General features: G+C 34.2%; 2 pseudogenes; both read right to left on the reverse strand.

Annotated features, from left to right (window-relative positions):
- Positions 1-516: 516 nt before the first annotated feature.
- LOC120187828 lies at positions 517-3,021 on the reverse strand (annotated as a pseudogene).
- A 2,388-nt stretch (positions 3,022-5,409) lies between these two features.
- LOC120187912 lies at positions 5,410-9,491 on the reverse strand (annotated as a pseudogene).
- Between the last annotated feature and the right edge of the window lie 2,701 nt (positions 9,492-12,192).

Consider the following 12,192-nt stretch of genomic DNA (forward strand, 5'->3'; position numbering starts at 1 on the left):
TTTGTTGCATGGACTGGTGACAAAGCACTAGGCTCAAATGGTTTTACAATACATTTCTTCCAAGTGGTATGATATATTGTAAATGAAGACTTCATAAAGACTGTTAAGTTTATATATATATATATATATATATATATAATTAGAATATTCAAATTCAGTTCAAAAATAGTAGGCCAAATTTGTTCTTCTTTTCCGAACCGTACTTGTGGGCTAGTGGCTTATGCCCGATCATGTTACGCTCCTAGGTTGTATCAAATAAATTAAATTGTGGTCCCCCAATCAAAGAATATTCCATATGTTCTGTAATGGCACAACATGGTCGAGAAATCCAGATTGGTTGAAAAGTTTTGTCCATAATTTCAATCCTCTTTAGCAACAGTAATAAATCTGATCCATAATCCACGGCATGTAAAAACCTAAAGCCACACATAAAGATATGATTCTTACAGACACATGCAAGACCACTGAAAACAAACACGTACACATTTTGCAACTGAAGCCATCATCAAACCGGATCTAAGGACGTCGAGCAAGGGCAACACCGGATAAGGTAATCAGCAGCGCGATAAGGACGATTCCAGAAAAGGATCCGATCAAAAAGCCCGAAGTAAGCTGGAAGAAGACGTTGAATTGTTGGCAGATGGCAAGCCAGTTCACCCTGCTATTCCCCTTGTGTGCTAAGTACACAATAGCTGCCGCGGCAGAAGCTACCGCTGTCAAAAGAGTCAGCATTGCCTACATCAAAACAAGCTTTCTTTTACATATTTGAATATTGTTAATTCAGATTCACATATTATCCATTGTGTTTGAAAACTAAAACTTTTCCCGTTTATCATAAAGTTTTTTATTCAATCAAACAAAGGTGTAATGAGGTTCAGGGTATCAAATAGCATTCCGAAAATATGATAGCAGCCGTGATATTGTAGTAGCGCGAAACTGATTTTCATGGTTTTTGTGGTGGGTCGCGGATTCACACCAATCTCGATCGATTGTCCTCGCAATTTAACGGGAAACGGTCGATTCCGCCAATAACAGGACGCAACAACCGATTCAATCGTGATTTGCCATATCTTCAGAAAAATTCACTGTTGATCTCAATGGAGATTTGCCTCTCCAAGTTCTACTTAAAGAACCATCCTCTTCACGTCCTTCTACAAAGCTCAGTTGTCGATTCCGCAACAAAAATATCTCGTTGTCCGGTAAATCGATCGACACCCTTAGCCTGGATTTCGCATATTTTTGCTGGCGGGAGAGATTTTCCTTGTCGTTCATGGGATGAAGGGGAGATTGCTTCAGTATACTTTTTGGTCCATCACTCGTGGACTTTGAGCGCCTACCATCCGGAGAAGATCGTGACATGATAATGGTCATCCGTACCATAAAATTCAAAGAAATCATGTGCCGATGCAATCCATTCCTCTGGATCATCGCTGGTGAATAGGGGGAGCTCAACCTGGACTGGCTTCGGAGGAAAAGGAAAACTATCGTTGGAGTCGACATGCAGCTTTGCTTTACCTCGATTCACTGCACTAGCGGCCGTGAGATCACCGCCTGCAGAAGTCGCGACAGATAACCCAATTGCGTGGAAATGTTCTGGAATTGCCGATTCTAGTGTTTTTATTATACTTAGGATTTTGTCTTTATATTTTAATTTAATACAATTTAATTCATCTATTTTATAATAAGTAATATAGTTCATTATTCAAATTAAAATGTTTACTTCATCTTTTCGTTTAGAAAACATTTTAAAATCTATTTGGTTAAACTATATTATATATATGTCAATTTCGCTTAGAAAACATTTTAAAAATCATTAAAAAAATGATTTTTTATAATTATAATTTTATTATTATGTTTTAAGATAAGTTGTGCAAAATTTAAAAAAATTCACGACCGCGACACCTACAGTGACCGCGATGGCATCCGTTATGTCCGCAACCGCAATAAACACGACCGAAAACATGACCGCGAACGCTATTAAAACCCTGATGAAGTTATTCCATATGATATACATCGATAATAAAATACTGTCTTGTGAAATTTACTTGAACTGCAAGTAAGGATTTTTTGTTTGGAAAATAATATTAGATCAATCGTTATGAGATAAATTTTACTATAATCAAAGAGATTAATTAAAGAAAATTTGTGCCTCAAACCCGAAAAAGTTAGTGTCTAGTTTCGACTAGTGCTTTTATTTTATTATTTGAGGGAGCTTTAGTGTAGAATCAAATATTAGTTTGTTGAGAAATACTTGTTGCAAGTGTTAAATTATGTATGGAAGGTTCTTAAGTGGGAATAACTATGATAATATCATACAGGAAGAGCCTACAAGTAATATGTGTAGTTAGGTTGAGGATTCATGTACCGAGAATATTGTACTGAATTTCTCTTTAAGGCACCATAGAGAAGATTGTTGATCAATCTGAACTACATAAAAAAACTCTTTTATCTTTTATTTATGTTTTAATTTGTATAGTATCAATTGACTTAAATGTTATCCCACACACCTACAAATACACTGAACACAGGAAGAAGCATGCATGCAACGAAAAAGTAAATTAAATACTAATTAAATACTTGTCAAGCTGAAAATCATTACCATGTCAAAGAACATCAAGATCATCCTTGCCCTTTAAGCATTGCTCCTTAAGATGAGGACGATTGAGAAAGGAAGAGAAAGCAGCAGATAGCCGCTTACAACGGCATTGATAACCACAAGAAACTGCCATGATAGATAGCTTGAGTGTTAGAAATTTCCGACAGATATAAACAAGCATGCCATTGATGTTTGAGGAAAGATTAAACATACGTGAGTGTTGGTAGGTCATTGTACTCAGCTCTGAATCGGAAAAACCTAGTAAAGAAGGGCAGCGTTTCGTTTGTCGTCGCCATTGAAATTGCACTGCTCAAGGTGCCTATGAATGCCAGTATCCTGAAAATGAAGTCTAGTATCGACACACCTTTGTTCACTCCACGAGACTTTCGACCCTCTCCAAGCTTAATAGCATTTGCCTTGGCCATTTCTTTTATGGTTTTTTTAAGGTATGCTAAATGGCTTGTCACCTTTGAGATTTCAAAGTGTTTTCGAGTTTGAAAGTGTTGAAATTAAAGAACTTGGGGAGGGTATTTATAGATGCGTATCTAGAAAATGTGATGTAACTAGTGTCATGCCCCATGGCACAAGTTATAAACCTTGTTTTAATTTCTAGGGGGAGTAATGTACTCTTTACCTTCTAGGGTTTATAAAATTTATGCTAAGGGTGAATTTATAAAATTTTAAGGGAGAAAACAAATTATCAATAGAAAATATCTAAATTATAGGATAATTAAAAATTAGTGTAAGCTCTATCAATTCATCCCTGTTGACCCATTAGTCTGCCAGCTTCACCTTGGATAAAATTATTAAGAATCAAAGCAAATAATAAGTATATTCCAGGTTGGTATAAGCAAAGTTGATTGTAAAGGCAAATACAATGTGCAATGAGAAGGGCAAATCTCGTTGAAATGAGGGATAATATTATTTATTTTGAAAGTATGAGGGATAATATATAAAATTGTAAAGAATGGGTGGTTTTGGTAAGTGGTATGAACAGCAAGGGAGCCATGAGGAGGTGGTTGTGAGCTTTGAAACGTGACCGTACTTACTAAAGCAGCAATGATAAGAATGCTACAAGTAGGAGCTGTTGTACTTGCTTCCCATATTTTGTTTTATTTAATTGATACTATAGAACCCTAATCAACCAATCCAAAGAGACTGTACTGTAATTAGAGAACACAAAGTGGTTTCTTATCCTGAGAGAAGTGACAAAGGATCTTTTGGGGCAGTTGAGTTGGCATCGGTTGGAGCATTCTGCGAAAAGGTGGCAGCTTTTTCTTCTTAAGGGCATCAAACTAGACTTTGTTTTCCAAGGTTTTTATCATCGCTAACGCTGTTGAAATCATATTGCATATGAGCGGTTGAATTAATAGTTAATGGATAAATCATTTCCATATATTTTTTAAATTGTCTAAGACCTAAAGGAGAGAGGAAAGAACAGATATTGATCAAAAAGTGATTACTCATCATTTCAATATATTTTTATAATTATATTAAATTATAAGTTATTAACTTATTATTTACATAAGTTCTAGTTTTGCATTTACTCTTCTCGCGACATTAAAACTTAGTATTAGCATTCTTTCGAAGATTATTTATGAAAATTTTCAAAAATATATATATCTCACCTTATCTCTTTTAATATATCATTCTTTTAGATAAATTATACATATTTCTCATAAAAATCCCAAACCCACCTCTACTCAAACTTCACTAATTCATATAATTAATGGATAAAACTAAAAAGTGACACTTCTTGCTTTCAATCATATCTAGACTAAGATGATGCCCAATGTGCTCGGATTACTTGAATGTAATACTTGTTTACGATATTTGCCGTTGTGATATTATATACTATCCATTCAAATATATCAAATACTAATAAACTTTTTTTACAAAATAATTAATTAAACTATTGACAAAACATAAAATAATTGATTAAACTATTTTTCAAGCGTACCAATCTTATCGACCATTGAGACATACACTAACTAGAGTGAATAATACGGTAACAGCAGAGCATTAAAGGTTTTGATGGACATTATTATATTGTTACATACATGTAGATTTAAACACCATGTCATGAAAAATAAATTCTCAATGATAAATGCCAATTTTTATAAACTCCCCAGCTTAGCAGGCATGTGTCCTAGAACCTGTCACCAAGTCAGTTGCTCATAAACACTAAGAAATGGACAAAATGTAATACACCTTCGATAGACGACGTTACCATTACTGTGACTTCATTTTTGCTGATGTACCAGTGATCAACATCTATTTGGACATCATATAAAGTAAGACTTCAAATAAATAGAAATCTTCTTTTAAAAGAATTGGGCATATACCCAAGTCAAGTACATACGTATGTCCTATGCTCACCCCACACCCAGGTAACAGAGCCATCAGCTACTGTATTCTCCGAGTTACAAGCAACAATAAGAAACAACAAGCTCTTACCATTTACTCGAGTTGTAAGCCAAAACCCAAAATCTAGTCAATTGCAGATGACAAGATTAGTCTTTCCCCTTGCCTATAATCATTCTGCAAGCACCTCTGCAATTCCCTAAACTAGCAATATCCTAGAGCGTATATCACTAGAAACAGCCATTGAGTGCTATCACTGGCAGTCCATTTCTCTCAGGATTATGCTGCGGAGGAAACTGGAATTACATCTCAAGTTTTTGCTAGATTCGTTCTCAAAGGTTTTTCCTTGGTCAATTTAAGTAAAGATGTCAATAGATGAACTGGTTGATGACCGTCAAAAGACTCAAGGGCCATTAGATGTTAATATCATCACATCATTAAGTTCAGAATAAGATCCAACCATAAATTCTGACAACTGGATAATTAAGTGAAAGCAGAAGACAAATAATAAACCCAGTACAACTGTCAGGCGATGGAAGAAGCAACAGGCTTTGAACCCTAAACAATCGCAAACTACAAAAAAAAGAACAAGGGTTAAACAAAAAAGTAACTACAAGGCAGCAACAGGCACTTCCAGGTCCAGGTTCTTGGGAGCACAAATAATAGGGCTTGGTATTTTTGGTGGCATGGACATGGTAAATTTCAAAGAGAATTTAACATCTCCACATATATTTGTTCCTTCTATAGTAGCATCAGGGTGGTCCCTGGATGATCTGGTCTTCTAGTTTAGGCAGGCTTCATCAAAGTAGGCAGTAAGCTGGCTTCAGGCTTCGTAAATCTCAGCTGGTTTAATGGGAATGGATAGGAAACAAAGGGAAAACAAGAGCATCAGGACCCTGAATAGGGAAGATTGGATGGACTATGTTATCAAACTGTCAATAGTATATACTGGCTAAATCAGAGAGATTTGCAAGTTATGACAATAGACATGACACTACCGAAAGTAAAACTATAGTTTCTGCACATACCGATCACCAAATTTTAGTAACCATAGTTTTTGCGTCGAGAAACAGAGGTATGGCTGGATAACCTGGTAAGAGAATTAGGGGATTGTTATTGAAGAATCCTAAGAGAGTATTCAGAGACAATCAATCAAACGGAGTCATAGACATGCTTGGGTAAGGATAAACTATAGGCTGGCATTGTTATCCTTGGAGAAAACTGTCATGTTCAAATACTAAACACGGTGTATATAAAAAGTGCAATGCTCACTCATCTTGAAGATGTTCTTTTAAGGAAAGTAAAAGTTCTCACCCAGAGGGACCACCACGTGCTGACGAATAACCTCTATAAGCTCCATAAGCATTGCTACTACCACCAATCTACAAATATATGAAGAGTAGTTATTACTCATTAGCAGTGTGGTAATACAAGAGCAACTAGCAGTTACAATTTACAAGAGAACTAATAAAATGATGAAGGGAACAAGGTTCGAAAGAGTTAAGTTGTCAAAAGAAATACCTGAGCACCATAAGTTCCATAGCTCTCACTAGGAGCTAGGTCACTGGAGCCAAACCCACCAGAATAAGTATGCCCTCGTCCATGCCTCTTGCCCTCTCTACTTTCATAACTCAAAGTGTCTGTTCCCTCAGTTGGCATAGGGAGATATGGCAAAACTGGCACTAATGGAGAAACAGAATCTTCCCTGTCAAAAATATTTGCTCTTAACCGTGTTGTTATTTGTACAAGGGCATCCTTTGCAACATCAGGGTCTCCAGCAATCTGATAATAAAAGTCACACGTTCATTTTCTAAGTATCACCTAAAACAACTATGAACCAACAGATACAAAGTAACAATTAAGATAAGCCTATCAAAACACAAAAGGTTCATCACCTGGACCATCTCATCATCCAGATGCAACCTTCGGAAGGTTTTCCTTTGACAAAATACGAATGTTAGCTTTTGTCGTCCTCCTCATCTCAGTTACAATAGATCCTCCTTTACCAATAAGGCATCCAATACGTGAGGTAGGCACAAGTAAACGGGTTGTGAATGATAAAATTCCAGAGTCTCTTTCAACCTTCTCACTGCATCTTGGCTGCAACCTCACAGCAGCTTCAATTGTTGGTGAAAATGCATCTTCAAAGAACTAATACAGCCAAGTTTTGAAACATCGTCACAAGCTTATCACAAGGCATAGAATAGATTTTTAGAGAATTTATAATCAAAGATTAAACACTGACCTCCTTGGCTGAGATTGTTATTAAGCAATCATCTCCATCAGTGCTTGAGCTATCTACTTTGATGACTGCACCCGATTCCTGCCTGATCTGGTTGATTATTGCACCACCTTTGCCAATTACACCACCAATATTAGCAGTTGGACAAACTATACAAAGAGAAAATTCCTTTGAAGATCTTTCATCCCTCGGAGCAGAGTACAACGAGTGTGGCCATTCTCCACTGTCACCTTTGAATCCTCCATAAGAACCAGCCAATGAAGCTATTGGTAAAATTGGGGCACCCGCAGCCGGACCAAGAAGTGCACCACCAGCAGGATATGCATTTGACATGGCAGAAGCAAGAAAGTGCTGAGATCGTGAAGGATTCTCATGAAGACGAAATGCAATTTGATGCAAAGCCTTCTTCACAACTGAAGCTTCCCCAGATATCTAGAGCCAACAACAACAAAATTATTAATAATAATCAAAAACAATCTCAAGACAAAAAAATTGAAGTGTTGAATTTAACATTGTAGGAAATGTTGAAAGGCTCTGACCACTAGGAAAAGATCTTGCAAATACCCTCAATATCAACACATGGCAATAGCCAAAGCTTTGTATTAGAGGGGAGATTGGAACATTAAATGGAGCAGGCATTATTCAAAATTACCACCTCAACTATCATATAGCAAAATTACCTGCACAAGTTCATCTGTGGCCAAGGCGGAAGGCGGTAAATCACCCTTAAGAATTCGAATCTGAGCACCAGTTTCAGTGCGTATGTTCTGAACAATTTGTCCACCCTTTCCTATGATACATCCAATCTGATCAGAAGGTACAAGGAGCCTAGCAGTAATTTGGTGGCTTTCAGATTCATCACCATGCAAATCTTCTGCAACAACTTTGTCATGCACTCGAAATAGAGCATCTTCGGCAGGAGAAACAAAATTATCACCATCATCAAGGGCATTTGTTTCATCCCGTGAGCTGTAGATAGTAACCACACGCTCCTCAGACCCAGGAACGACATCACCGATTCTGATCTTTGATTTAGTGTCCACTCTTAATTGCCTCACAATCTCCCCACCCCTACCAATAATGCTTCCTATCTTTCTTACAGGGCATAAATACCGATAAACAGTATCATCTGAATTAATAACAAATTGTTCCCGGTCATCGCCAACATTTCTCCTCTTATTTGTTCCATGCTCAGAGTAAACAGACTGAGAATGATCCCGCTTCCCATAACTATTTCTCTGACCCGCCATATTATTAGCAAAATAAATACTGTTTCAAAGCTGATCATGAAAATGTCAACCACCAAATCTCACGGACCAAACCACTCAACAATCTAAAGCACCAACTAAAGCTCATAAAATGAAAAATAAAGCTTCTCTTGTCGTTCGATTTGCCATTTACTTCTTAGTTCTGACAAAGAGCAAAAAGTATGTCCACTCACGGGTGAAAGAAAGCAATTTTTAAAAGAATCAAAATTTCACATTTGTGAACGCTTAATAGCAAATGCATGAAAAAGAAAAATATTTTAAAAGAATAAAAATGTTTGAATAAATACTACAACTCGACCATTTGTATGAGATCTTACTTTTTTCATAAATTTCAAGAAAGTTAAAAGCAAATAGCAAAACTATATTGCAAAACAGTGCAGCTAAATAAATTGTTAACCTCTCACCTCCATAGAACAACAGAAATTCAAAGGTAAACTACTAATTACAACTTTGAAACAAAATGTGTATTCTATAACGAACTAAAATCTACTTCTAATCACGTATCCAAAATAAACTTACAACACATAATTAAGGGGGAAACAATATCAGAAAGATTCTATAACAGGTAAGCAGCCAAATAAAAACCAAAAACTCAAACATAATACATATAAATAATCATCTAAAATTAACCCCAAAAATTGGAATCGAAAAAAATTAAAAATAATACTCTATCTATCTTCAAATGCAATAACTTGAACCCACAAAAGGAACCATAAATTCACCCCCGAAAAATACATGCATAGAGAACATAAAAAATAGCAGAAAAACGTAGATCTGATAAAAGATTCTCGAGGTAAAAAATAAAAGAATTGAAAAGAGAAACTAACATGCTAAAGTGTAAATAACGGGAATTAATTGTAGGAAAAAATATGGGGGTTTACCAGACGAATATAACCGATTATCAGAGAAGAAGACGGTATATCAGAAAAGGAGGGGGGAAGAAGGAAATACTCAGTTCGCCTTTGCGTCTCCCCTATTTTTGATTTTAGGGTTTTGTTCGACCTCTATCGGTTAGCTTCTATTCATTACCCATGTGAAAAGAAGGTTTAAATGCACCATTGTCTTATTTATACCGAGTTATCTCTTAAATTAATTTTAAAAACGTTTTGTTTCCTTAAATTTAAGAGTCAAGTATACAAATGGACACTAAACTTTTCAAATACTTGCATTTAGGTCCCAAAGTTTTAAAAATTGCAATACAGTCATTAAACATTTAGTTTGTTTGCAATATGATGTCCAACATAATAGTTGTTTCACTGTCGTTAGGATAAATTATATAAATGGTCATTGAACTTTTCAGACGCTTGCATTTAGGTCCCTCAACTTTTAAAACTAGCAACACATTCATTAATTACATTCTAAACCTCAAATTCTAAAATACTTCAATTACATTATAAACCTCAAATTCCAAAATACTTCAATTACATGCCCAACCCCAAATTCATAATCTATTCTCAAAATCTACCACAACAAATTAAACTTGAAGCAACAACCTTAAACCCTCAAAATATAACCCTAAATGTTAAATTTCCCCACCAATTAACCCAACATAATCAACACATTTAGTTCATTTTTGGGTCCATAACAATAAGTGATTATGTTGGGTTTAGGATTTAAAAGTTAGATTTAACCAACTATAAGTGAACAATACTCAATTCAATTCGAAAAAATTATTTTTCGACTTGAATTGATTCAAAAATTTTGATACAAATTGACTTTGAGTTGTAATTTCATAAACTAAACTTAAAAAAATTCAAGTTAAAATCGAGTTGTAAAATACAACTTGAATATTATTTTTAGTAATTAGTGGATTATTTTTAAGTTTGAGTCAAGTCCCTTGACTCTGTATGATATATGTATACCACATATGGAAAAATATGAAGAAATATATGTATTGTATATGGTTAAAAAACTATTTAAATTAGAATCAAATAATATTATATTATTATAAATATTTATAATTAAATTTAAACAAAAACTCAAAAATTCAATTCAATTCGACTTGATTTAAATTTTATAAACACAAATCAAAAAAATTTTGAATCGACTATTTTATAAACTAAATTGAATTATAATCAAATAATAATATAATATGATAAATATTTATAATTAAATTTAAACAGAAACTCGAAAATTCAATTCAACTTGATTTAAATTTTATAAGCTCAAATCGAAAAAATTTCGAGTCAATTATTTTATAAACTGAATTGAGTATTTAGGTCCAACATAACCCTAAACTCAACATAATCACTTATTGTTCACTTATAGTTGGTTGTTTTTTTTTTTTTTTGAAATGGTTATGTTTTAAGTGTTTAGGGTTGCTGCTTCAAGTTTAGATTGTTGTGGCAGATTTTGAGAATGGATTATGAATTTGGGGTTGGGCATATAATTGAAGTATTTTGGAATTTGAGGTTTAGAATGTAATTAAAGAATTTTGGAATTTGGGGTTTAAAATATAATTGATGACTGTGTTACAAGTTTTAAAAGTTGAGGGATCTAAATGCAAGGGCTTGAAAAGTTCTGTGATCATTTATAAATTTACCCTAATTGTAGTGAAACGGTCGTTACATCGGGACTATATTACAAACGAACTAATGTTTGGTGACTGTATTGTAAGTTTTAAAAATTGGGAGACCTAAATGTAAGTATTTGAACAGTGCACTGACTATTTGTATACTTTACCCTAAATTTAAATAGTTATCTTATTTATTTAAGTTATTAATACCGTTAAAAAATACACGGGTAAATTACATATTTAATCATTTAATTATTTATATGTGTTGAAAACATTTTGATGTTTCGATATAACAAATTAAGTATAAATGAATTTTAAGATTTTACAAATGATTTTCTAAGTATATTCGATTTAATTACTCGAATATCAAAATATTACTCCAAGTGTTTCAAAGATCAATTTCAATCCTTACTAAAGTGAAAATTGTGTTTTAATCTTAAAATATTTTTTGAAACAATTTTTACAAAGTATTTCGAACAAAAAACGAGCCTAAAATCAATTTTTCAAAAGAGTGTACCGATGCACCAATCCATGCATCGATGCACCATTGAATAAATTGAACATCGAATGCATTATATGCATCGATGCACATACCATGCATCATGCACTCAGGTTTTTATGAAAACATCGAATGCATTTATGCATCGATACACAAGACATGCATCGATGCACTCAGGCTATTTTGAAACATCGAATGCACTTCATGCATCGGTCTCTTAGTGCACACTAAGGGTCTAACGGTCAAATATTTGAATTTTACAAATAGTGTACCAATGCACTAGCCTTATGCATCGATGCACCAGACGCTCCCAAATATTTTATTAATTGTTTTCACACTTAAACGACTCTATTGACTCCACTAATCATCCCCAACGTTCAGAATCAATTGAAGAAGTATTTAAACAAGCTTATAAGCCATTGATCAACAACATGAAACAACAAGAATCAATAATTAAGAGAGAATCAAAGAGAAAGCATCAAACCTCAAGTTTGAGCATTTCAAGCCTATTTTTCATTATTATTCATTTTGTTTTCAAGAACACTACTTGTACTCAATTGTATTTATTCTTGAGTGTTCTTTTCTTTATTCTAGAATTGTGCAAACACATTTTCCTTGTGAGATTTTTCATTAAGTTTGCAAATTTGTAATCTTCTCTTTGAGAAAGAGTATTCTCAAGAATTGGGGTATATTCTTGAGGGAGTTGTA

The sequence above is a fragment of the Hibiscus syriacus genome, unplaced genomic scaffold (genome assembly GCF_006381635.1).
Source record: "Hibiscus syriacus cultivar Baekdansim isolate YM2019G1 unplaced genomic scaffold, ASM638163v2 tig00113726_pilon, whole genome shotgun sequence".
NCBI lineage: Eukaryota > Viridiplantae > Streptophyta > Magnoliopsida > Malvales > Malvaceae > Hibiscus > Hibiscus syriacus.